Source organism: Scyliorhinus torazame, chromosome 11 (genome assembly GCF_047496885.1).
Source record: "Scyliorhinus torazame isolate Kashiwa2021f chromosome 11, sScyTor2.1, whole genome shotgun sequence".
NCBI lineage: Eukaryota > Metazoa > Chordata > Chondrichthyes > Carcharhiniformes > Scyliorhinidae > Scyliorhinus > Scyliorhinus torazame.
The window spans coordinates 84,219,539-84,246,503 of NC_092717.1; positions in this window are offsets into that span (position 1 = coordinate 84,219,539).

Genomic DNA, 26,965 nt, shown 5'->3' on the forward strand with positions numbered 1-26,965 from the left:
AGTAAGATATTTTTTATTGCGTTTGTGAATAACTTGTGCAATGACTGCTGAATTGAATGCTCAAAGTAGCACATTGTGAATAATAGCTGGCTAAAATATGAAATAATAAAAATGTGGGGAATGGCTGGCTGTAAGCCATGTATGCATTGGAATCATTTTGATAGTAACATAACTTTTAATAACTATTAATGTTTTTAATCATTAATAACGCTTTCCACCTGCATCATGACATTATGGTTGTGATGGGCTTACATCCCAAAATCTGATGGGAAAGGAATGAGGAATCTGGGATGGTTTTCTCAAATTTGGGTGATCCATTTTACTGATGCATCATCCAAAATATGAAGGGATTTCTTGGTGGGGATTGGTAAAAAAAATCTGATTTTAGAAGTTCCTCTTCATCATACAATCATGACAATACTGATTCTCGGTCCTTCAGGCATCCCTCTCTGTAATGAGAAGCTGTTGTCGAGTAGCTAGACGGAAATTTGCAAGGGGCAGGGAGGAAGGGGTTTGGGAACTTGCGGACAAATTCTTGTTATGTGTTCTCAGTGCTGAAGACAAGGGTGTGCAATTTGGAGCAGAAGTGCAAAAACCAATTGTCCTTCTCGGGGGGGAACGTGCTGAACTGCCGCCCGCTATCATATGGTCCATGTGCTTGTTGCCCGCTTTGATCCCTACAGTATCGCCAATACTGTTGCTAATATTAATAATGTTGATGAACCACAAGCCTTCCCTTATATCGATCAAATGACCATACAACCAGTTAGTTAGTTCAAAAGATGGTCTATTTAGATACACAAGAGTTATGTTGACATGCAAACACAATATCCACTACGAGTTAAACTACGCCTATCAGCTACAATAAACTATACTTAACTTCAGGGTGACCGGTACTGTGCAAATGGATAAGGCCTTTATCTGGATTTCATTTGGCTGGTTCGAAGAAAGTGGCTCTGTCTCTGCTGGGCTCATCCGTCAGGTAGCAATCATTGGTCTTAAACTTGGGTGGCTGTTCCTGCTGCAATTGGTTTGGCACAGGCCAGATCCAAAAGAGACAGAACACATGGCTGTGCTCTCTTTTATCCCTCTGGGATTTTGTGCTCTTTGGGGTGGTCCTTAACCTTGGACCTAATAGTTCGAAAGGGCTCTGATCACTGCCTTCGATTTTGGCCAATAAAGAGGCGGGTGCCTTGGTAGCTGGGTGGGACCTTAGCGGTCATTGACCTTGACAGTTGGGTTTTCTGAGTAAAGGGAGTGGCGCCGATCAGTCTGTGGCTGTATCGGTTTCTTGATTGGAGTTCTTTTGTCCTGGGAAAATGGGCCATTAAAATGCAAACGATCAGGCTTGGTTACCTGTGTTTCAAATACACATAGGCTCTGTATCTGTCTGAGTGCTGGGTTGGCCATAATTCCCATGGTCCTTTGCAGGTGGTCATCTTAGATGGCTACATGCTGCTCTGTCCAGAGAAGGGTGTTCACGCCCTACTGGCTAACATGACTCCCACACACCAAATCTGGAATACGCAGGCTCATTTGATTAGGTCTGAATGTTGCTCACACAACAAAATCAAGCATTCAGCTGCAGGTGGGCCCTGCTCCATCATTATTTAAAGGGCCAGGCGGTCAACTTGCAGATAATGTCCTTTAGTGGCGTGGATGGAGAGAAACTGTTCCTGTTTGGCAAAGGATTGACAACGAGAGAGCACAGATTTGAAGTGATTTGCAAAAGGAGCAAATGCGATGTGAGAAAAAACTTTTTCCACATTGATTGGTGCCTGGAAGTGTTATGGAAGCAGGTTCAAACGATGCACTCAAGAAGGCATTAGATGATTATTTGATGAGAAAAAGCATGCGGGGAGGTGGGGAAAAGGCAGAAGAATGGCACTAAGTCATAATGCTCATTTGGAGAGCCAGTTCAGTTATGCTGGGCCGAATGGCCTTCATCTTGACTGGACCAATTGTATGATTCTTTGTCACTCTGCTCTCGCAGGTAGAGCAGAGGAGTAGGTGACCTGACCTGTACAGGGGTTGTGGTTGCATGACCTCTGGGTGAGCAGCATGACATGGAGCTGAAGCAGGGGCTGCAAAGAAGGTGAGCTCTGGATAAATCCCTCTCTCAAATATCAGCCCAACTCCTCCAAACTCCATGAAAGTGACAAGAGGCTGACTGGGAGGCCAGCCATGCACCCAGAATCTCGGTGTTCATGCACATCAGTTACTTCTTGTGCCACGGAGTCAGGGTTCCCATCTGGATTTACTGTGCAAAACCCATCATTAGCCTCACCGTCCGCTGAGCTGTTACCCAAACCACCCTTTACTACTAGGTCAGCTGTAGCACACTCATGCCCAGTGATTCATCGAGTGCTGATCCCTACCCTGTACTTAAACGTACATTCAGTGCCAATATCTGAGCTGATGACTGCATGTCAGATCAGCTTCTTCATTAGAGCTGTGCTGTTGCTCTCTGTTTTTCCTGGGGCTGCTGTGGCTGGGCAGGTAAAAGCAGAAAATCAGAAGGGGAAGGCTGGGGTCAGGGAGGATTTTGGGGTTGAAAACAAGATAGAAGGATGAGAGTGGGCTGGGAGTTGAGAAGGGGCATAAGGCAGGAAGATATGTTGCTCCTGAGTGCTCTCAGTGATGCTATATATCATGGATTCCATTTCAGCCAGGCACATGTCAATGAGACACAACTGTTCCATAAGAGTGGAGACATTTTTGTGTCCTTGTCCCCGTCGATTCTGCTCGGCACCCTTCTATTGTGTTCCACCTTGTCCTGCGAAAGAGTGAGGGAAGAATATCATGAATATCTTTGGGAGATGTGCCTGCAATAGCTGATTAGCCAGAGGTATATGGAGGCAGTGAAAGGTAGGTGTGCATTCGGCAGCATTGATAAGTCCATGAGGGTGATTTGGAGTCACTGGATATTAGCACGAGTCTTGTGTGGATGTACTACTGGTACCAAGGGTGACATTTTGCACTCTATGAGGCATTAGTAGCGGCGTTGGTAGGGAATGTCATGTGAAGATGAATAAATTTACCTCATAAGGGTGTTAGACTTCTTGTGACACTGCTGTTGGGCTTTCAGGTCCAGATTCTGGTCACAATTCCAATCCCTTATGATGATTGTCATTGTGGGGCTCCAGGAACCCCATTGTCCACCTCCTGTTCATTTCCATAAATATGGGGCAGGATTCTGTGATCCTGAGCCTAATTGTTGACGCCATCGGAAACGCCGTTGCGTTTCCCGACGGCAGCAACATGGCCTCAAGATCAGCAATTCTGGCCCCAAAAGGGACCTGCATGGCACTGGCGCGACCCACGCCACTCCAGCTGTTGATCCCAGGGTCAACTGGGCGCTGTGGCATCCACGCATGAGCAGTGGCACCGGCGCCAACACGCGCATACGCAGTGGCTCTCTTCTCCGTGCCGGCCCCGACGCAACATGGTGTAGGGCTACAGGGGACGGCGCGGGAGAAAGGAGACCCCCAGCCCGAGAGGCCGGCCTGCCGATTGGTGGGCCCCGATCGTGGACCAGGCCACAATGGAAGCCCCCCCCCCCCCCCTCCCCCTCCCCCCCCGGACTCGGACCCCCCCTTCCCCCCCCCCCACAGGCCATGCTCGGACCCTTCCACGCTGAGGTCCCGCCGGGTAAGACCTGGTTAGAACGGTGCCAGCGTGCCTCAGGTTTTTCGGTATGGCCGTTCTGCCCATCCCGGGCGGAGAATCAGCGGGATGCCCCATAGAGCGGCCCCCGACCGGCGCCGCGCCGGCCACACCGGCACCAATGGCGACGATTCTCCGCTCTGCGAAGAATCACGTCCCGGCGTGGAGCGGCGTGGCGCGATTCTCGCCGGTTGCGGCGATTCTCCGGCCCGGCCCCGGGCTGAGAGAATCCCGCCCCCGGTGTCCCTTATGCTGGACTCTGAAGCCCTCTCCCTGTCTGATATTCCATTTTCCCAGTTTAGAATTGCAGCAATAGTATTCAGCAGTAGCTTCCAGTCACTCAGCGCAGCTTACCTTTAAGACAGGAAGATTTCCTTTAACAACAGAATGTGTTAGCAGCACAATGCCTCCTGGCTCCCTGCTGTACACAGTCAGCAATGTGGGATTCACTCAATCCAATGATATTATTAGATAAATAAGGTGGTCGCACAAAATTTGTGTTCTGTCCACCTCCAGCCGAACAAATCATGAAAATTGATCCCGGCAGTTGAATAATGGTTTAATTCAAATTTTAGCCCTAAATATTTTGCAGTTTAATTTACAGACTCTTATTCCACAGATCAGTGATGTTTACTGAACAGTTTCAAAATAACAATTTGCGAATTCACATTTATTTTGAATAACAATTAAACTAAATTTCCAAATGCTGCAGTTTTGGGGCAGCACGGTAGCCTTGTGGATAGCACAATTGCTTCACAGCTCCAGGGTCCCAGGTTCGATTCCGGCTTGGGTCACTGTCTGTGCGGAGTCTGCACATCCTCCCCGTGTGTGCGTGGGTTTCCTCCGGGTGCTCCGGTTTCCTCCCACAGTCCAAAGATGTGCGGGTTAGGTGGATTGGCCATGATAAATTGCCCTTAGTGTCCAAAATTGCCCTTAGTGTTGGGTGGGGTTACTGGGTTATGGGGATAGGGTGGCGGTGTAGACCTTGGGTAGGGTGCTCTTTCCAAGAGCCTGTGCAGACTCGATGGGCCGAATGGCCTCCTTCTGCACTGTAAATTCTATATACAATCCAAATAATCAAATGAATGAATGGATGAGACACTTTTATGGATGAACAGAAGTTTTTGGATTAATTTCATCAAGTGTTGCTCAGTCATAATGTTGCAGAATTCATCAGAGGGTTTGCAAAATATTGAAGAATAACATTTAAAAATTAGCAATGCAAAATTAACAAGGCCACAAAAAATAAATATCACTGAGGTTTATTTCTAAAGGAATAGAATTTTAAAGCAGAGGATGTTATGGTAATCTTGTATAGAACCATGGTCCGACCGCATTCACAGAATATGAACCTGCTGCGTATAACTCTGGTTTCCACAATACAGAAATTATACGGAGGCACTGGAAATGGTGCAAACAATATTTTCAAAGATAATCCATCAAGGAAAACTGAACGGCTGGTGCTATTTTGTCTAAAATATAAAATATTAATGGTTAGAATGTGGAACTTGCTGCCACATAGAATAGTTCAGTTGAATAACATAGATCCAGTTAACGGGAAGCCAAATTATATACATGAGAGAGAAAGGAACGGAAGGATATATTGACAGGCTAAATTAAGATGGGTAAGATAAGATTTAAGCGGAACATAAATACCAGAATAGACCATTGGGCAAATTGGTCTGTTTGATGCGGTACATTCTATGCAATTATTTTGTTGATAATGTGCAGTTATAATAAAAAGGTTTTAAGGACATCTATTTTAAAGATACATGTGCTTTCACACCTTTGAATTGAATTTAAAAGCACTTTTTAAAATGGAGATAATGACAGATACCTAGGTACTTCCTGTGTTTGTTCAGACCGTGTCAGACACTATTATCTCCAGGACTGGCTGCAGTTATTAAAATGCAAGACTCCTTTAGGATTGTCCACTGAATCATCTAAAGGTATGAAGACTCCTTAACTTCTGAGGGAACAGGAGCAAGGAAAGGACTTCAAAGGACATCTAAGTAATTAACTTCTTAGCCTGGTGGATTGTAAGGTGGAATTCTCCCATCTTGAGACTTAGGGCGGGATTCTCCGAGCCAAAATCGTGATCGGCACGGAGAATGGGCATCAGACCTGAGATCGGGTCCGACGGCCCTCCCGTGATTCTCTGGACCCGGCCGCCCCAACCGCCGCAAGGTCGCCACGGGTGGGACGCGGACCATGTAAAGGCCCATTGGCCTCAGGCGGGAATTTCCTGTTGCCCGGCAGCTGCGGCTGGAGAATCCCACAGTAAGTGCGGTGGTGGATGGTTCTGGTGTGCCTGTCACGCTGACCAGAATACTGGAATCCTTTGCCAGATTCAGCGCTTGGAAACTCATTAATGCGATTTCCCCATCTGACTCTCCTTGCGGGCAGGTAGCTGATTTGTCTGCCCTCCCTCAGCTGACGGGTTTGAAGGTCCCAGACCCACATTTAATACGAGTCCAGCACACACATTTCACTGTCTCCAAACCACTTGTCTTCATCAGACTGTGCAGGATGTCAGCAAGCCAGAGGACAGAGGCTAGCAGCCTCAAGAAAAAGTCTGTTCCATGATTCAACAACCCTGTCCCTGAGCCAATGACCGTGAGACGGCACTACCCCACTTGGTCCTCTACCCACTGCATCTGGAATCTTCACCCATCCCCTTCCATTCAACAATGTGGTATCCCTTTGACCCCCTTGTTTTTCATGCAGCTTTGTTGGACTTCAACTTCCCTCCCTTCAGTCTTCCCTCTCCCTTCCATTGTTCATTTCTTCATCCACCTCCTTGCCCCTCTGCCTAGCAACGGGAGTCCTTGCCATGTCCCCCCTCTCCCCCCCCACACACACACTGCTGACATTGGCAGCTGTTTTAATGAGCTTTCATGAGATGCAAATTAATGCAAATGTCATTTGCGCCACCTGCCAGTGGGAAGGACGATCCACCATTTGAGAGAATTGAAACAGGATTTTACATTGGCAGGTTTCTGATTTTTCTGGCTCCGTCAGATTCACCTTGCCTATCCGCCTCCAAACCCACTGTGTGCTGTTTGGGAGAATTGCACCCAAAATTTGAAGGTAACAATTTGATTTGGTTCTGATAAAGGCAGGCCGAGAATGCAATGTGAGTGAGCTCCCATGGCCACCATGAGCGACTTAATCAGAGAGGATTCTTGGCTAAGACAGAACAAAGAGGAAGGTATCCAGAAATCAGCTGCTGTAATGTTGAAAGTAATCTGAACAATTTTCATGTGTTGTCACCAGAACCTGGAAAGAAAAAGACGCCTTCTCTCCCTCCCAAACCAGCGTGACCTGCTGAGTCTACCTGAAAAGGCAAACACTGACTAATCCACTACAGAAGTCATCGTAACTACTGAACTTCAATCCTCCACTCGAGACAACCAATCCTTGAACTGCAAACTATGGGCCTGCAACGAGATCTTAATGATGGAATTGAATTTCATCTTTATAAACATTTTTCATCTTTATCTGCATTTAATTATTGTATATATTTAGTTCGTAACTTTTGTTATGCGCCAAGGTTTAGAGAACGCCAAAATGTATCATGGAGTTCACCTGACCCACAACTTTGAATAGATTATGATTATGGGGAGCACACGGGCCCACTCTGCACGTGTGATGCAACAGAGATCGACAGCACTTTTAAAGTAAAACACTGTTTATTTATGAAACCAGTTAACACTTTATAAGCCCATAGTAGACATCTTAACAACTATCAACACCATAAAGGCCCCAAAGAATACAGTACTCTCTAAGTAACTCTTAATCTTTCCTTGCAACATTCATAAGACAAAAATAACCCTTTTTACAGAAAGACATCAGGTTCAACTTCACTACTGAGAACAGTTACCGCTTTGAAATCACCAAATGAACATTCATAAGCTTGCAAAGATTCATACACATCTTGTTGTGACTGCAGCTTCTCCAAATCTAAAACGAAACCAAGCATACCCTGTAGCTGCGAGCCCAAAGTGAAAGTAAAAGCAGACAGGCCAGCTCCACCCACACTCTGACATCACTGATAAAAGGAACATCCACTACAGCTATTTTATAAACCCCCATTTCTTAAAGGTACTCTCACATGACACTTTATTACTTTCACTTAAGTAACATGCAGCAGTAGTTTTGTAATTAACAAATGTTTTTCTTGATGAAGACTTTTGTGAGGGCCACGAAGAATCCAGCACGAGTTTTAAGGATACAAAGTAATAACATTTATTTACAATAACATATATATATAACAGCAGCAGCAACTTCCCTTGCTGCACACTCCTTCCTGCTGGTTCCTAAACTGGCCAGCTTTATTTATACTAGGAGTTTACTAATGGTTTCTCCGCCCCCCCCCCTCATTGGGGAAGCTCATACTCCCACAGGATTGTGGGATTGTCATTAGTCCCCAGCCAATGGTAAGTAGGCAGGTTATAACAAAGTCTAAGGTCCCTCTGGTGGGAACTTCCAGCCCCCAGCAAAGGCAATGATCAATGGCCCAGTGTCACAGTGGAACCTGCCACATGGGGCCAGAAAATCTCAGCCGAAAGCTTTGCTCCATTTTTCAATTGAAACACTCTCAAATTAAAAAATTTATACAGACACACATATATACACACCATTCTTGAGGAAATACTTTTTATGTGGTTATGACAATGTGTTATGTGTTTAGTTATTAATAAGAACAATCATCTTTATTTGTCACATGTAGGCTTACATTAACACTGCAATTATGTTACTGTGAAAAGCCCCTAGTCGTCACATTCCGACACCTGTTCGGGTACAGAGGGATAATTCAGAATATCCAATTCACCTAATAAGCATGTCTTTCGGGACTTGTGGGAGGAAACGGGAGTACCCGGAGGAAACACACACAAACTCCGCACAGACGGTGACCCAAGCCAGGAATCGAACCTGGGAGGCAGACGCTGTGAAGCACCAATGCTAACCACTGTGCTACCGTGCTGTCCTCTGTTAAGATAGTGGCCAGAATTCTCCTGTCGCTGTGATTCCCTTCTCTCGCTGGCAGCGCACCCATGCCTGTGGGGTGGTTCCCAGCGGCATCGGGTGGTTACAATGGGAAATCCCATTAACAAGCGGCGAGGAGATCGAATCCCACTGCCAGCGAACAGCACGCTGCCGAGTAACACGGGGCTGGGGAGTCCTGCCCACTGTGTAACAAATCACTACAACACACCACTTGGGTCAGTTGCACTTCCCATATGTATCCAATTTATAATAAACCAAGAATTCGTAAATCCATTTCAACAAATGTCTCTTCACATTAAATTCATATTTTATTCCATACATTATTCAGCCACACCAGTATATCATGGTGCAGCCACACACACTTGATGGACACACAGCAAGGCCAATCAACACACACAACACCACAGCCAATCACCAGTTAGAGCACACTCACTATAAAGATAGAAGGGCATCAGTTTTCCCGCTCATTCAGGATACAGCCTCTCAGAAGGACAGAGCTTACAGCTTACAACACAGATCTTCACCATGTGCTGAGTGCATAGACTGGTTAGGACAGGCATAGGTCTTTAGATTAATGTAACATCGTGTTAACCCACAGTGAAAGTATGTTCAACAGTTTCTAGCTTAATAAAATAGTGTTGTACTATTTTAAGTGTTGGTGGCCTGATGGGTTCCACGTATCCAGAGCACCCAACACATCATGGTACCAGTAGTTGAGGGATGTTAGAACTTCTTAAACCTACCTGCAAGTGATCTGCCTTCCACCAGCATACAGCCATCCTGCAAAATGGACAGCGTCAGCCCGCCGCCGCCTCTCCGCATCACCGGTAACCTAGGGGCCAACTGGAAGATATTCAAACGCTTCCAGCTCTACCTTGAAGCCACAGATCGGGAAGCTGCCTCAGACACCAGGAAGATCGCTCTCTTCCTATCCACGGCCGGGGAGCATGCCATCCACATTTTCAATTCTCTCACCTTTGCTGATGGTGAATATAAATCAAAATTCAAGACGGTCCTCTTTAAGTTTGACACTCACTGCAACATAGAGGTGAATGAAAGTTTTGAGCGCGATGTATTCCAACAGCCTTTGCAGCGTAAGGATGAACCTTTCCAGTCCTTTCTCACCCACCTCCGCATCCTTGCGCAGTCCTGTAATTACGGGCCCACCTCCGACTCCATGATATGCGACCAGATTGTTTTTGGTGTTCAGTTGGACCCCCTACGCCAGCAGCTCCTCAAAGTAAAGCAGCTCACCCTAACGATTGCCAATGAGACCTGCGTGCTACATGAACACGGCACTAGGCGGTATTCCCACATCCAAGCGGCTGAAACGGCGCGGCAAGGTCCCCACGAGGCAGAACGGTCCAAGCAATCGAGCAACTCCAGGGCCTCAGCCTGGATGAGGGCGGCCATTTCGCACGCTTTTCGCGGACTCCCGCGCTTGTGTGCACCGAACGAGGGGACGGCAATGTCGACGAACGTACTACGCAGGCGCTTACCATGTATGGCCGCGCATGTGCAGTGGCGCAGCGAGCGTACTAACGCTACAAAGTGCGGCAACTGTGGCTCCGCCCATTTAAAGCGGCAATGTCCTGCCACATCCCGACGATGCCTGCAATGTGACAAACGTGGCCACTCTGCTGCTTTATGCAGATGAGCTCAGCCTGCCAACCCTCGTCGCTCCAGCCAGCCTCGCAGGAATGTCCGGGCCATTCAACCCACGGTCACCGAGCCCGATTCGGACCTGCTACCCGATATTGACACCGAGGAACCGAAGGCGCCTTTTCGAGTCGGTATCATTACAAAAAACAGGGTGTCCCCGAAGCAAAGGATCCAGCCTCTGCCAATATACAGCATCGATCCAGACGATGAGTGGTGTGCCACCCTTACGGTCAACCGGTCCCAAATACGATTCCGCCTGGACACCGGTGCCTCCGCCAATCTCATTGCGCAGTCTGACCTCCAAAGCCTTCGTGTCAAACCAGCCACCCTGCCATCAGCCTGCCAGCTATTAGATTATAATGGCAATGCCATTGCTGCCAGCGGCTCATGCCAACTTGAAGTGACGCACAGGTCATGCAAAGCCATTCTCCCCTTTGAAATCGTGGGCTCCTCGAAAGCCTCCCTGCTTGGCGCGCAGGCATGCAAGCTGTTGAACCTAGTTCAAAGAGTTCTCTCTCCTGCTGACGCATCTGCCTTTCAGGACACTGACTTCAGGGCGCAGCTCGACGCCATTATCAACCAGTACCACGATGTCTTCGAGGGCATGGACACGCTCCCGTACACCTACAGGATTTTACACACCTCGCAGGGTCCCAGCACCCCTTTAGGACCGCGTCAAGCAGCAGCTGCAGGACCTCCTGAACCAAGGAGTGATTTCCAAACTGATGGAACCGACCGACTGGGTCAGTTCCATGGTACGTGTAAAAAAGCCTTCCGGCGAATTGAGAATTTGCATTGATCCCAAGGATCTCAATCGCAATATTATGAGGGAGCACTATCCAATTCCCAAGCACGAAGAGCTCACATGTGAGATGGCTCGTGCCAAGCTCTTTACCAAACTTGACGCCTCAAAAGGATTCTGGCAAATCCAGCTCGATAAATCCAGCAGGAAACTCTGCACGTTTAACAACCCCTTTGGAAGATATTGTTACAACAGGATGCTGTTTGGGATCATCTCTGCATCAGAAGTGTTCCATAGGATTATGGAACAAATGATGGAAGGTATTGAAGGTGTTCGTGTCTATGTCGATGACACGGCCATGTTAGTCGCCTCCAGCCCGTATTCAGACGTATACATGAACATGACCTCCGCCTCAACAGGGCCAAATGCTCTTTTGATCAGACAGAAATTAAGTTCCTTGGGGACCACATCTCCCAATTGGGTGTGCAGCCGGATGCAGACAAGGTAGCTGCCATCACAGCTATGAGAACACCAGAGGACAAGAAGGCGGTCCTCCGATTTCTGGGCATTGTCAATTTTTTAGGGGAATTCATCCCTAACCTCAGCTCTCATACCACGGCTCTCAGGAACCTGGTCAGGAAGACAACAGACTTCCAATGGCTCCCTGCCCACGAGCGCAAATGGAGGGAACTCAAGGCAAAACTGACCACAACCCCGGTCTTAGCCTTCTTTGATCCAGCAAAGGAGACCAAAATTTAGACAGATGCCAGTCTATCCGGCATTGGGGCAGTGCTCCTTCAACGTGATGAGGCCTTATCATGGGCCCCCATTGCATCTGCGTCACGTGCGATGACTCCCACGGAGCAGTGCTACGCGCAGACAGAAAAGGAATGCCTGGGCCTTCTGACTGGTGTTGTTAAATTTCACGATTATGTCTACGAACTTCCTCAATTCACCGTTGAGATCGACCATCGCCCGCTGGTCAACATAATACAGAAAGACTTGAACGACATGACGCCTCGCCTCCAGCGTATTCTTCTCAAGCTCCGGTGACACGATTTCCAGCTGCTTTACACCCCAGGCAAGGACCTCATCATTGCTGATGCTCTCTCCAGGTCAGTCAACACTCCATGTGACCCAGCGGGATTTGTCTGCCAGGTTGACGCCCAGGTGGCATTCGCGGCCTCCAATCTACCTGCCTCGGATGAACGCCTCGTCCAAATTCACTGCGAGGCGGCGGCTGACCCCTTGCTACAGAGTGTCATGTGCCACCTAACGGACAGGTGGCTCAAGGGCCAATGCCCCCAATTCTATAATGTCAGAGATGATCTGGCGGTAGTAAACCGGGTTCTTCTAAAACTGGACCGCATTGTCATCCCGCATAGCATGCGCCAGCTTGTCCTGGAACAACTACACGAGGGCCACCTTGGCGTGGAAAAGTGCCGCCGACTGCCCCGAGAGGCACTGTACTGGCCTGGCATTAATGAGGACATAGCCAACACAGTGCTCAACTGCCCCACTTGTCAGCGCTTCCAGCCGGCCCAACCACGTAAGACCCTGCAGCCCCATGAGTTGGTCACGTCACCATGGTGGGTAACCACCTGTTCCACTCGCTGGGTAGAGACTATGTCCTGATAATGGACTACTTTTCGAATTACCCGGAGGTGATACGGTTGCACGACCTCACCTCATCTGCAGTCATTCGTGTATGTAAAGAAACCTTTGCTCGACACGGCATCCCGCTCACGGTTATGTTGGACAATGGCCTTGCTTCGCCAGCCAAGGATGGTCCAACTTTGCCAGGCGGTACAATTTTGCCCATGTGATGTCCATTCCCCTGTACCCCCAATCCAACGGCAAAGCAGAGAAGGGAGTACATATCCTCAAACGGCTCCTATGCAAGGCTGCCGATGCTGGGCCTGATTTCTACCTTGCCCCGCCCCACTGTCCACTGGCCTGTCGCCAGCCCAATTACTCATGAATCGCACCCTGAGGATGACGGTGCCGTTCATCCATGTCCCAGACCTCGACCACGTTCCGGTCCTTCGCCGGATGCAGCTGTCTCGTGCACAGCACAAGGCGGCTCATGACTCCCGTGCAGCTGATCTCCCTGCTCTGGCTCCAGATGACAACGTCCGCGTCCATCTTCCGGATGGTGGCTGGTCTGCAACCGCTGTTGTCCTTGGGCAGGTGGCCCCCTGCTCGTTTCTGGTTCATCTACTGGATGTCTCTATTCTGCGCTGCAATTGACGCGCCCTTCGTCTCGTTCCACGCTCGCCACGTGATCCTCCAGTGTTGCCTCGCCCTCCTGCTGACCCTGCCACGGACTTTGCAGAGCTCCCTGTCACTCTGCCTCCCCCTGACTTTGATGCAGTCCAGCCCACTCCTGAACCGGTGGCTCTCGACCCACCCTTGAGGCGGTCAACCAGAATTCGTCGCCCACCTCAGAGACTAAATTTATGAACTTTTTGAATTTCTGGACTCTCTGAATTGTTTTGTTCCTTTGTTTGATCGTTTCCCTGGTTTGTATATGGTGTTGATCTTGTTACTCTTGTTGCACAGTGCTTCTCTGCACCAGGCATCTTCCCATGTAAATAGCTTAATTCTCATGTACATAGTCCTGTAAATATGTCTTTGCACCCCACACGTAGTTCGGAACATTCTCACCACACATTATTTATTGCCACAAACATACATTTTTTTATAAAAGGAGGGGATGTCATAATATACACCAGTATATCATGGTGCAGACACACACACTGATGGACACACAGTAAGACCAATCAACACACACAACACCGCAGCCAATCACCAGTTAGAGCACACTCACTATAAAGACAGAGGGCATCAGTTTTCCCGCTTATTTGGGATGCAGCCTCTCAGAAGGACAGAGCTTACAGCTTACAGCACAGATCTTCACCATGTGCTGAGTGCATAGACTGTTTCGGACAGACATTGGTCTTTAGTTTAATCTAACATTGTATTAACCCACAGTGAAAGTATGTTCAACAGTTTCTAGTTTAATAAAATAGTGTTGTACTATTTTAAGTGTTAGTGGCCTGTATGTGTTCCATGGATCTAGAGCACCCAACACATCAGGCCTGAGCTGATTTTTGCTCCTAAATCCTTAATTGTTTGTCCATCTAGCCAAATTAATGCTACATTTCTCCGTGTAATTCGATACAGTCTCAGATGATTTTACCCAATTGCAAAATAATGTTAAAAAGCTGTGAATGGTTATCAGATTATTTTGCTTTAAGAAGACACACAGCATGAGCTGAAACAGCAACTGGAAACAAAATAAGCATCAGTCAAGGTCGGGAATGTCAAACCAGAAGCCTGGAGCTTGTTTAGAATGCTGATTTCTTCGTCTCAATCATCTATTAGGAGAAGGCCAGAAGATAAACCTGTAAGATTGGAATACCCATCGGGAAAGTTTCAACATTAATCTAAGTGCCTAGAGATTCCACAGATTGAATAGTGGAGTATCCATCCCTGATAGCCTTACATACCTGTTGAATAAAGAGCTCACTCAGTGAAAATTCACCCAGATATTGCATTTTGGGAGTCGCATAAATAAAAATTGCTCAGTTCATTTTGCTTTTCATTTTCAAGCTCTCAGATGGAAATTTGAGAGCAAAATTTACAATGTATTATATATAATTCATCCAAGAAATGACAAATGTTGCATTTGCAGTGGAGGGTTGTATATTCTCAGATCGATAAATATGAGAAGCTAATGCATTCACTGTCTTGTGATGTTCTTGAATCTCTGCATTAAATTTACCTTTGGACTATGTGATTTCAAAAGAATGATTTTTAAAATATTTCTCATAACATAGAACTAAATTGCTAACAGATGAATATACTATCTTGTGGATTTATTGGCAGAGATTTCCCATAATATTTAGACATGTTGGTCTTTTACTATTAGAACTTCATTAAATATTTTATCAGTCTTAAATAATTCAAAATTGAGCTGAGCAGAAATTGGAAAGATTGAAAAAAATATTATAGGCCTCACAGGAAATGTGTTGAAAATAATGCTGTTTAATTCAATTTATGCCTTGGATTAATAGAATATTTTATGATCAGATCTCTAGTTATTAAAGATTAGAGTGTAGCTGTGATCTGTAACCTGTATTGTTTAAGTCTAAGTGCTCTAAATTGGGAAGAACAACAAAAGGTATTTCAAATGCAGCAAGAGACCAACAAAGACGTTTGTGACACTTGCTGAGATTTCTAATTAAGATTTATGAAAATGTAACAAGCTTTGTAATGGCTTTGGATCCACAACATTACATTTGATCGTTTCTCCCTGGAACCTGCGACTAAGTCTCACCAGAAGATTGTGAAAACGTGCAACAGTCTTTCTGCACAATAAAATCTATGGGTGGAATGTTTTGGGCCTGTTCGCTGCAGGCGCAAATCCCGTTAAGGCCATTAAAGCTCACGAGTGGGCCATAATAGGATTTGCTCCGGCAAAATCATAATTCGAGATCCCCCCACCCTACCCCAACCGCACTGGTGACATGATCTGGTTTATGCCCAGAAAGGGGTTTCCATTAATTTTAATACATTAAAATATACTTAAACTGTGTTACACCGTAACATCTGCACACACTGGATCCTCCCCACCCACAGCAGTGTGACATCATGCTGGCGCGAATAACTACTGCCTTTCAAAAGTGAAAAACACCAGGAGTGCAATTTGCCAGAGGGCACTTCCAGGGTGCACTGAAGTGACTGCCAAGTAGACTTCTGGCAGGGGGTTAGCCATTGTGTGGGGGTGAAAGGTTCTCATGTGTGGTGGGGAATGGAGAGGAGAGAGCTCTGATGACTCTCAGTGAGGGGACGATAATGCCCCTGATAGTGGAGAGAGGATAAAATGGCTCCAGGTTCTCCCATAGTGCGCAGGAGGGGGAGGGTAGCCCTGATGCGTGTGAAGGTGGCCCATTATGTCTGTGGGGGGTTTGCACTAGTTTATTATAAACACAGGTTGGAGCGCCCTTTAAAGTTAGCGCCAAGGTCTCTGTGGATCTGGCCTTGCCGAGGCGTTAGGCCACGCTCCACCAGAGTGACGGCACAAACCATGCAAAAATAATATTTCACTGTATGGGTCATGTTACAACCCCCTACGGGGACAGAACTGGTTTTGTACCCAAAGAGAGAGAGAGAGAGAGAGAAAATACCTCCCCTCTCCAAAGAGGAGGCACAGTTCAACCCAAAACAGTTCCTTTAAACAAACCACCAGCTGCAAAACCAATATCCGGCCAGCCGCCTCTCCCCTTCAACCCAAACAGAAGCCCCAGATCAGTGAAAAGGCGCACAAACAAGCAGAGAAGACGACAGATAAGGGACATGGCGGAAAAGGGAGAGAGAAAACTCCCTTTACAAAAAAAACATGATACAGAGCAACCATAAGAAACTCAACAAACATTTAAGTACAAGGCAAAGCCGCCAGAACTCAAGCTAAAGCACGCTCCTCTCCCCCACACTCTGCCGGCACCAGCAAAAGCCCCGTGTCCGCGCCCGCAAGCAGCACAGTCCACTGGAAGAGGACAGTCAGCACACTGTTGAGGGGAGAGATAGAGAGAGCGAGAGAGAAAACACTCCTCCCCCTCACTAGCGCCAGAAGGGACCCCTCAACCCCCAGTACACAGAAGCAGGAGGGCCGCAACTGGCGAGCACCCAGCCCTTCCTCATATTTTGTTTAAATTGTTTTTATAAATTTAGAGTACCCAATTCATTTTTTCCAATTAAGAGGCAATTTAGCGAGGCCAATCCACCTACCCGGCACATCTTTGGATTGTGGGGGCGAAACCCACGCAGACACGGGGAGAATGTGCAAACTCCAAACAGACAGTGACCCAGAGCCGGGATCGAACCTGGGATCTCGGCGCCGTGAGGCAGCAGGGCTAACCCACTGTGCCACCGTGCTTCCCGCCGATCCTCATATTAGTGGACGCCCACTCGAAGTGGCTTGAAGTACACCGGGTTCCCACGGCCACCACAAAAGCAACCATGGGCAGGATTTAGGGCATTTTTAGCAGACACGGACTTCCTGACGTTCTGGTGTCCGACAATGGGGCAGCATCAACAAGCCGGGAGTTTGCATCGTTCATGGCCACGAATGGCATCAATTGTGCAGATGCCAAGAACCACCCGACGGACTGGCTGAAGAAGTGGCTGAAATATTTAAGCAGGCCATGAAGAACATAGCCTCGGGATCTTGGGAGACACAGTTGGCACGATTTCTTTTTAGTTCCGGTACGATGCCTCACGCCACAACCGGCATAGTGCCGCCAGAGTAGCTGATGGGGGCGACGACTCCAGTCACGTCTCAGCCTCACCCTCACCGATATTGGGGCCCGGGTCTGTCAGCGGCAGGACCACTCGGAGATGGACTCTCATCACCTCCCATAAGTATGAACCTTCACGATAGGTGACACGGTTTACGTGTGAAACTTCAGGACCGGAGCCACATGGATCGTTGGGGTGGTCCTCCACACACCGGGGCCAATCTCCTACGCAGTCCAGTACAGAGCACAGAGATACACCACCACCTGGACCACATATGACAACGCGATCAGGAACCACCGGCGCGAGTTCCGGAGGCCCCATGCAGGACCCAGACTCTATCCCCCGTGAGGCTGAGGAGGAGCCCCAAGGGACATTTCTCTGGACTTGGGGGAGGTAGGAGGGATGTTACGACCCCCTCCAGGACAGAACTTCTATTGCATCTGATTCTTCTCCTACATCATGAGTTGCCGAGGTGACTAGGGACTGGAGCTTCCTCCTAATTGGAGGAAGTTCCCACAGGATATAAACCCCGATCTGGGAACAGGTCGAGGATGACTGTGCGGGGAGTGGAGAGGAGTGATCACTGTATCTACTGTGAGAATAAAGAGAGGATGTATTCCGTCAGCCTGGTCAGTGTCTTTGCTTCCGTCCACAACAACAGGTCCCCTTTCAAATACATTGAATAACGTTAAATTCCTGTACTTGCATGGTAGATGCAGTCTAAACTTGCTCCAGAAAATTTTGGGCTAGTCCATTTAATTCCAAGTAACTTTTTCCTTCTGTAATAATTCTTAATTGCTGCCAAACAATCTCTCTGGCCTGAAAATTAACTTATACTGGTGTGGCATCTCATTCTTTAAGCTTTTAATTTTTCTTGGAGGTTATAAAAGATGTATTCTTAAACATTTTCTATCGGCTTATTTTCATCTGTCATGCAATCAAATCTTTCTGCCCCACCCCACCCCCTTCATTTGCTATATTGAATTTTCGAAACTAGCTTACATTTTCAGATTTAGATGCTGCACTGCTCATTAACAGTTATTGTTTAGCCAGTTGCTGACCCTGCTCGTATATGTCCCAGATGTCTGGCAGAGAGCCATATCCTTTTCATCTCCCACTTCCTGCACCTTGCAACACAAAAGCTCATGCAAATTAAATAGGCAAGGGTATGACTGATACACAGTGGGTGTTGCAGTAAAATCTAGCTCATTAACATTTTCCAAAGGTTTCATTGATTAAACTATGGATTTAATTACTGATAATTTGCGATATTACTGCAGTTTAGAGTGGAATGACTATTGATGGGTTTTAGACAGAATCAAAAAGAAGTGTACTCTATGCGTTCAATGTTCTGTGGTGACCTCATTTGAATAATGTAGGTGCAGATTTTGATGGTTCAAGAGGAACCACAGGTCACTGAGGGTAGAAAACTGGATGCAGTGAAGGTCAATTAATAAATGGCTGACAGAAGAGAGGGACAAGAATCATGAAAGCACTTGGAACAACACACAAAATGTAAGCGACCAATTTTTATGCCAGAAGTTCAATGTTGCGTTAGTGGCATCTCAACAACTAATGACAGGTTTTCTGACTTGGCACCTTTGTACCGCGGGTGGAGAGATTCAATATGTCGTCCCTAACACAGAGCCCGCATGCCCGACCGCCCAACCCCACCACAATCTCAGTACACCTCCCCTCAACATCTCCACAATCCCGCACACCTCTTCCCTGCAACCCCACCATAATCCCCAAACACCTCCCTCCCCAACCCCAGCACAATCCCCGCACACCTCCCTTCAACACCACCACAATCTCAGCACACCTCCCCCAACACCTCCACAATCCCGCACACCTCTCCCCTGCAACCCCACCATAATCCACGAACACCTCCCTCCCCAACTCCGGCACAATCCCCGCACACCTCCCTTCAACACCACCACAATCTCAGTACACCTCCCCCAACACCTCCACAATCCCCGCACATCTCCCTCCAACATCCCACAATCTCAGCACACCTCTCCCAACACCTCCACAATCCCGCACACCTCTCCCCTGCAACCCCACCATAATCCACGAACACCTCCCTCCCCAACTCTGGCACAATCCCCGCACACCTCCCTTCAACACCACCACAATCTCAGCACACCTCCCCAACACCTCCACAATCCCCGCACATCTCCCTTCAACACCACCACAATCCCCGCACACCTCCCCCAACATCTCCAAATCTGACACATCTCCCCAACCCAATCACGATCCACACACACACCTCCCCCCTCAGACCCAAAGCAATCACAACACACCTTCCCCCAACCCCAGCACAATCCCCACACCTTCCCCCCAAACCCCACCACAATCCCCACAAACTTCCCACCTGCAACCCCACAATAATCACCGAACACCTCCCTCCTGAACCCCAGCATAATCCCCGCACACCTTCCGCCAACACCACTACAATCCCCACACTTTCCCCCACCCCAACACAATCCCCATACACCTCCACGCCATCCCAAAACAATCCCCAAACAGCTCCACTCCCAGCCTCATTACAATGCCCACAAACCTTCCATCCAAAACCTCACCACAATCCCCACAGAATTCCATCCAACCCCACCAGTACTCCCACACTTTCCTGCAACAGCACCACAATCCCCAACCCCCCCCTGAACTCCACCAAAATACCCTCACACCTCCCCAACCCCACCACAATCCCCAGACAGCTCCACTCCCAGCCTCACTACAATGCCCACACACCTTCCACCCCAAACCTCACCACAATCCCCACAGAGTACCTTCAATCCCACCACAATCCCCACACACCTCCGTGCAACCACACAATCCCCACACACCACCCACCTACTCCCCTCTGAACTCCACCAAAATCCCTTCACACCTCCCCAAATCCCATCACAATCCCTACACACCTCCCCGAACCCCAGCACAATTCCCCCACACACCCCAACCCCAGCATAATATCCACACACCTCCCCATACACCACCACAAACTCCACCAACCTCCCCCAGCTTCACCAAAATCCCGATTCACCTCATCCCAACACCACCATAATCCTTACACACCTGCCTCCCCAATCCCACCATAATCCCCACATACCCCAACCTCACCACAATCCCCACACATCTAGACTCCTAATCCCACCACAATCCCTACACACTTGCCCCCAATCCCAGTAGAATCCCCACACACCTCTCCCCAACCAAACCACAATGTCCACACAACTCTGCCCAACTCCTTGACAATCTGCACACTCCCTTCTCAATGCCACCACAATCCCCTCACACCTGGCCCCCAATTCCATCACAATCCCCACAAACCTACCCCCCACCCCACCACAATCCGAACACTCCCTTCCCAATCCCATACAATCCCCGCACACCTGCCCTCCAATCCCACCACAATCCCCACACACTTCCCCCCAACCCCATGGCAACTCCCACACTCCCTCCCCCACCCCACCACAATCCCCACACAACTCCCCAAACCCCATGACAATTCCTACACACCTCCCCCCCACCCCACCACAATTCCCACACACCTGCACCCCAATCCCACCACATTCCCTGCAAACCATCCCCCCAACATTCCCCTGGCTATGCATATCAGAAATTCTTAACATTCCTTGATTACGTGGGGCTTAAATGCAGCATCTTTCACTATTTTAACACATCCCCATCACAGCAATTACATATGTACAACTCTAAAACCCCTTCCTCCACTCCCATTCACATTCACACACACACCTCTTACTTCAACTGTCTCATTCTGGGTGTCTTACCTTATTCACTCTATCATTTTGCAGGAGAAAATGCCAGCACCAGCCAAAGGCAAACTCCCGAAGGGGTATCCCCACCTATAAACCCTTATGCCAGATGATTGATGGAGCACCTACACTGTCACCCCTGCATCCCTGTGAACCATCTCACAGATACAACCTTCCCTTCCCTGTCCTTCATCTGAATACTGTGATGCTCCCTCATTCAAAGATTCTACTCCCCTTTATGATGTACTGATCATTAAAAGTGCCTCAGTCGAAGGATTATGAATATGAGGAAGAGGACAAGATCCCCCAGAAGTCACAGCAGCCTGATGCTGTTACCTCTCAGGACAGCAGCATGCACAAGGCCTCCAACCACACATCCTGTAGCAGTGGAGCAACTGGCCAAGGAGCAAGCTGACAGGAGACCAGGGCTACCTCAATCCCAGGAGGCTCCAGTAGTAGGGAGCCAATCCATCACCCGCCACAATCCTTGCCCTCATGACAGAACCCTAGCGGTCCGACCTTGGTGATGTGTTGGGTAAGCTGGGTCTGCGAGGACTGCGTTTACTATAGCAGAGAGAGACAGTCTTCCAACGCTTGAAGAAATGCAACTCTATTTTATTAAACTCTTAACTATTAAACATACTTTAACTGAGGGTTGACACTATGCTGAGTTGGCTGGAGACCTGAGGCTAACCTGACCAGACTATCTTACTACCACATGGTGGATGTTCTAGTTGTTGCTCACAGGCTCTGACTGTCTCAGAGGCTGCATCCCAAGAGAGCGGGAAAACTCGTGCCCCCTGGTTATATAGTGGCCGTGTCCTGTCTGGTGGTTGGCTGCTGTGTTCTGTATGTTCATTGGTCATCCTTTGTGTCACTCACTGCCTGTCTGTGCACCATCATATACTTGTGTGTATATTATGACATCTCCCCCCTTTCAAAAAATGTATGTATGTGTCAATAAATAGTGGGTGTGTGTATGAGCTTGACTATGTACAAAGTATGTGAGCGTATTTACATGAGTAGGAGGTGACCTATATACAAAATACGTGAACGTATTTACATGGGAAGGTGTCTAGTGCAGATAGAGTGCATGTAACAAAATAGGAAGAAACAATATGTACAGATGTGTAAACAAAGCACAAGGCAATGCAACATTCAGTCTATAAGTTCAGTCTCTGTGGCGGGCAACGAATTCTGGTTGACCGCCTCAAGGGTGGGTCAGGGGCCGTCTACACTGGAATGGGCGGAGCTGCGTCCCACGTAGACGGTGGCAAAAGAAACGGCAGATCGGTGACCCCTTGGAAGGGTGTGTCCTGAGGAATCAGCAGGCGAGGCGGGACATCACGTTCAGGTGGCGAGCGTGGAAACAGCCGCAGTGCCCACCTATTACGCCGAAGAAAAGAGCCATCATGCATGCGAACGAGAAATGATCTGGGGGCCACTTGCTTGACCACCACAGCTGTGGCAGACCTGCCACCATCAGGTAGCTGAACACGAACTCGGTCAGCAGGGACCAGAGCAGGGAGATCTGTGGCGTGGGCATCATACGCCGACTTGCATTGGGCCCGAGACAGTTGCATTCTTTGCAGGACCGGAAAATTGTCACGGTCCGGGATGTGGATAGCTGGCACCGTCATCCGTAGTGTGCAGTTCATTAGCAGCTATGCTGGGGACAGGCCAGCAGACAAAGGAGTCGCCCTGTAGGCTAGCAGTGCCAGGTGAAAATCTGAACCCGAATCAGCAGCTTAACATAACAGTTGTTTTACAATGTGTACCCCCTTTTCTGCTTTCCCATTTGACTGGGGGTAGTGGGGGCTTGAAGTGACGTGCGTGAAATTGTACTGTCGGGCAAAATCCGTCCACTCCTGACTGAAGAAGCAGGGACCATTATCTGTCATGACCGTAAGTGGAATGCCATGATGGGCAAAGGTCTCTTTGCACGCCCTGATGACTGTTGCTGATGTGGGGTCATTCAATCTGACCACCTCGGGGTAGTTTGGAAAATAGTCCACAAGGAGGATGTAGTCCCGGCCTTTTGCGTGGAAGAGATCAATGCCAACGTCGGTCCATGGGGACGACACCAGTTCATGCGGCTGCAAAGTCTCTTTCAGCTGAGCTGGCTGGAACCGTTGGCACGTTGGACTATTGAGGACAGTATTGGCGATGTCGTGATTGATGCCAGGCCAATATACTGCCTCTCGGCCTCACCGGCGACACTTTTCCACCCCTAGGTGTTGGCCGAGGATGAGCTCTTGCATACTCTGTGGAATTACTATTGTCAGGATCCGACTTCTACCTCGCCTTGCTGGCCTATCGTTCGGCCCCACTCCCCACGGGCCTGTCGCCAGTCCAGCTGCTCATGGGTCGCACCCTCAGGACGACGGTGCCGTCCATTCACGTCCCAGACCTCGACCACGTTCTGGTCCTTCAGCGGATGCAACAGTCTCGTGCACAACACAAGGCGCGCATGACGCTCGGGCGACTGATCTCCCTGCTCTGGCGCCAGGTGACAACGTCCGCATCCATCTTCCGGAGGGTGGCATGTCTGCAACTGCTGTGGTTCTTCGACAGGTGTCTCCCCGCTCGTTCCTGGTTCGTCTGCCAGATGGTTCCATTCGCCGCCGCAATCGGCGTGCCCATAATCTCGTTCCACGCTCGCTACGTGATCCTCCACCAGTGCCACGCCCTCCTGTTGTCCCCAACCTGGACTATGTGGAGAATCCAAATACTCTGCATCCTCCTCACTCTGCCGTGGCCCAGCCCATTCCTTAGCAGATTGCTCCTGACCCACCCTTGAGGCGGTCAACCAGAATTTGTCGCCCACCTCAGAGACTTGACTTATGAGTTTTACGATGTTGGACTCTTTGATCTGTTCTGTTATCCTGTTTCATCGTGCCAGCAGTTTGTATATACTGTTCATTTCGTTGTTGGTGTGATACCCTATTTCTTGGCATCAGGCACCTTCCCGTGTAAATAGATCCACCTCATGTACATAGTCATGTAAATAACACGCACATACATAGTCAGGTACATTCACTACACGATATTTATTGTCATGCAGGCACATATTCTTTATATAAAAGGGGGGATGTCATAATATACACCAGTATATCATGGTGCAGACACATACACACACACTGATGGACATGCAGAGGGACCAATCAGCATACACAACATCGCAGCCAATCACCAGAGAGAGCACATGCACTATAAAGACAGGGGACAGGTGAGTTCCCGTTCATTCTAGTAGCAGCCAGCTCGGAGCACAGAGCTCACAGCCTGCAACACAGGCATTCACCATGTGCTGAGTGCACCACCTGGTTAGGACTAGGCAAGAGTCAACAGTTAAAGCTGGTATTGCATTTACCCACAGTTCATGTTAATATAGTTAACCTTATAATAAAATAGAGTTGCACCACTTCCAAAGTTGGTGACCTGTTTGTGATCCAGAACACCCAACACATGAACTATCCTGTCCAGTTTCATTAGTATGCTATCAACCACTGCCAGGTTGTCTTTTATATTATAGAACTGTGAGCACTGGCCCTTCTGCCAACCATCTGTGAGATGGCGCATGACCCGTTTGAGTAAAGGATCCCTGGCCGTCTCTTGACGAATCTGCATGACCCTTTCATCAGTGGCCGGAAGGTTGGATGCGCAGAACTCAACATGGGCGTCGATCTGGCAGGCGAAGTCCGACTGCTCGCACGGCGTGGTGATGGAGCGAAAGAGTGCATCATCCACAATGAGCTCCTTGCCCGGGGTGTAGACCAGGTCGAAATCATAGCATCGGAGTTTGAGGAGGATACGCTGTGGGCATGGTGTCATATCGTTGAGATCCTTCTGTGTGATATGAACCAGTGGCCTGTGGTCCGTTTCGACCGTAAACTTGGGGAGTCCATACACATAATCATGGAATTTGTCAATCCCCGTGAGGAGGCCCAGGCACTCTTTCTCGATTTGAGCATATCGCTGCTCAGTAGGGGTCATGGCTCTAGATGCAGATGCGACTGGGGACCAGGAGGAGGATTTGTCGCGCTGGAGGAGTACTGCCCGAATGCCAGCCTGACTCACGTCGGTGGAGATCTTCGCCTCCTTGGCAGGGTCGAAAAACGCCAGGACCAGGGCCTTGGTGAGTTTCGCCCTGAGCTCACGCCACTTTCTCTCATGAGCGGGGAGCCACTTGAAGTCGGTGTTTTTTTTTACAAGATTGCGGAGAGCTGTGGTGTGGGATGCAAGTTTGGGGATAAACTTCCCAAGGAAGTTGACCATCCCTAGGAAGCGGAGAACCGCCCTCTTGTCCTCCGGTGTCTTCATAGCATTGATCGCCGACACCTTATTGGCGTCTGGCTGCACACCGAACTGCGAAATATGGTCGCCGAGGAACTTTATTTCTGCGTGACCGAACGAGCACTTGGCTCTGTTGAGTCGGAGGCCATGCTCGTGGATCCTATGTAACACTTGCTTGAGGCGATCGATGCGTTCCTGAGGAGTTGTGGACTAGACAATGATGTCATCGACGTACACTCTGTTTTTGAAAACTCACCACTATTCTCAGAAGTCCCCCTATACCAAAAAGGGCCGACATTCTAAATGGTGATCAGGGATTCTCACTCCCCGACTCCGATGCAAGCTTCAGTTGGTGCTATGCAGGTCAAACTATATTTTCAAGTTATCCCCCGGTATAACCCATACCTTCACCGAAGATTTCATCTACTTACCACTTAGTAGCATCGATCCTGGGTCCCGCATTGCTAAGTAAGTAAAGTAGACTTTGGAATAACCACTGTTTCAGGTTAAAACTTTTAAGTTAGTTTATTATTAAATTTTTTTTATTTTTATTTTTTAAAGATGCAATCACTGTCTTTACAGAAAAGTAAAAAGATGTTGCTTCTGGATCCTTCTGGTTGGTTGAAGGGACCTTCAGGCCCAACTTGACAATCAATCTTCTTTAAAGTCTGGTCTTCTTTAGATGTATCAGCTATTTTAGCTCGGCTGCTCTGCTCTGCCTCTTTCCCAGGACCGAGCTGATTGTAATCTGAGTCTAGCTACTTGTTCCTTCTCTGCTTCTCTCTCTCTCCCTTTGAGCTCTGCTTCTGGATCTGGATCTGATAGATCCTGCCCTGGTCTCGAGGTTTATATTTGCTTTCTAACAATTACGTTTTTTGGTGTTATTGTAAAGTAACTCTTATTTTCTTTGATCGCAAAAAGTATTTTGATCTAAACCTTTTAATCCAACTAAGTATACATTTTGACATGACTTCATCTCATAGATCTGATTACATTGTTTCCTTTGTGATGTTCAAAATGCTTTGGTTTCAAGAGGTGTTACTTTTAATTCCTGTAATTTCTACAGTTTTATTTTCCAATTGTGTCCTTAGCTCAATGTTGACTTTGATTTTGGCTTTGAATTATGTTTCTCGTAGACTGATAAACCTGGTATTAGCAAATTTTCACACCTAGAACCTCATCCATTCTTTTCCAGATCCTTACTAAGTTAGTTACTTTCAATGAAGGTGTGAGACATTGTTTTTGGCTTCATTCAAAATCCTGTTTGTCTTGTTTGCTAAGCCTGCTTGACCAAGGATATCTGCATTTTACAATCCTTCCCTGGCAGCTGCTGTTAACCCTTTGTGGGATTTTTCCCTACATTCTCTTATGTTTCTCTCAGACCAGATAGTGCCAGACATCCATGTTTCAAATGACACATTTGTCCATATTTTCAATAACAACTCGCACCCCCTCGATGCCCTCCATCATTTGCTCCATTATTCGATGGAACACCTCCGAGGCGGAGATG